The 940-nt window shown below is 45.9% G+C and overlaps 1 non-coding gene across 1 annotated transcript; it reads left to right on the top strand.

Annotated features, from left to right (window-relative positions):
- Positions 1–483: 483 nt before the first annotated feature.
- On the top strand, positions 484–591 carry LOC130500496 (small nucleolar RNA R71). The gene has a single exon (XR_008939118.1). It is a non-coding gene; the product is annotated as a small nucleolar RNA R71 (small nucleolar RNA).
- Positions 592–940: the final 349 nt, after the last annotated feature.

The raw sequence follows: 940 nt of genomic DNA, 5'->3' as shown, positions 1-940 counted from the left end.
TAACCTTCTAAAACTCTATCAATCATGGCATCAAACTTACTCTCCTGGGTGGGTGGTGGTGGATTTTGGTAAGCTGAGTTGCCGTAGTTCCTGGTGTTGGTGAAGGGTTTCTGATATTGTGAATTCTGGTTGTAGTTACTCTCTCTGAAATCTAGTACCTCCGATGTAGTTCACATCTTCCTCTGTATCATCTTCTCTAGCCTCTCCTTCTTCAGCTGAGCAGACTGGCTGCCCAAGAAATGCATGTAAAGCATCTATCTTGGCTCTGACTTCATTCATCTGGTTTTCCCGATGGCTGCAACCGATTTCTTCTTGTCAGAGTCAGTATTTTTGGTGCTGCTGCTGTTGGCTAGGTTCTCAATAAGTCTCACAGCCTCTATTGGATTCCTAGTGTTGAATTTCCCCTCGCTAGCAGTATCAAGAGCCATATGATACCTCATGCCGATACCTCTGTAGAAAGTGCTTAGCAGCTGCACTTCATTGAATCCATGGTGTGGACAGTCTCGCTGGAAGAACTTAAATCTGATCCACGCGTCTTTAAAAGTCTCACCAGGCTTTTGTGAGAAAGTGGCGATTTTGCTCCCTAAGTCTTCAGCGCGTGCCTCATCAAAGAAATTACGCCGGAAGGCTTTTTTTTTATGTCGGCCCAGAATGTCAGTGATCCTGTAGGTAGCTGCTTGAGCCAGTGTGAAGCTTCTCCAATCAGTGAGTATTTGAAGAGCTTGCAGAGTAGGTAGTCCTCCGGGACTCCGTCCATACGAATAGCAGCGATAAGATCCTCGAACATCTCCAGATGGTCCATAGGATGCTCGTGTGATAACCCTGAATAAGGTATTTGAGACACGAGAGAGTAGTACTGAGGCTTGAGCTCGAAGTTCGGCTTTTGAATCTCTGGAAGTCGAATAGCTGATCTGTTGGTGTAGTACTCGTGTGGACGATT

The sequence above is a fragment of the Raphanus sativus genome, chromosome 9 (genome assembly GCF_000801105.2).
Source record: "Raphanus sativus cultivar WK10039 chromosome 9, ASM80110v3, whole genome shotgun sequence".
Lineage (NCBI taxonomy): Eukaryota > Viridiplantae > Streptophyta > Magnoliopsida > Brassicales > Brassicaceae > Raphanus > Raphanus sativus.
The sequence above is the reverse complement of the archived record's forward strand: the minus strand, read 5'-3'. Positions and strand labels throughout refer to the sequence as shown.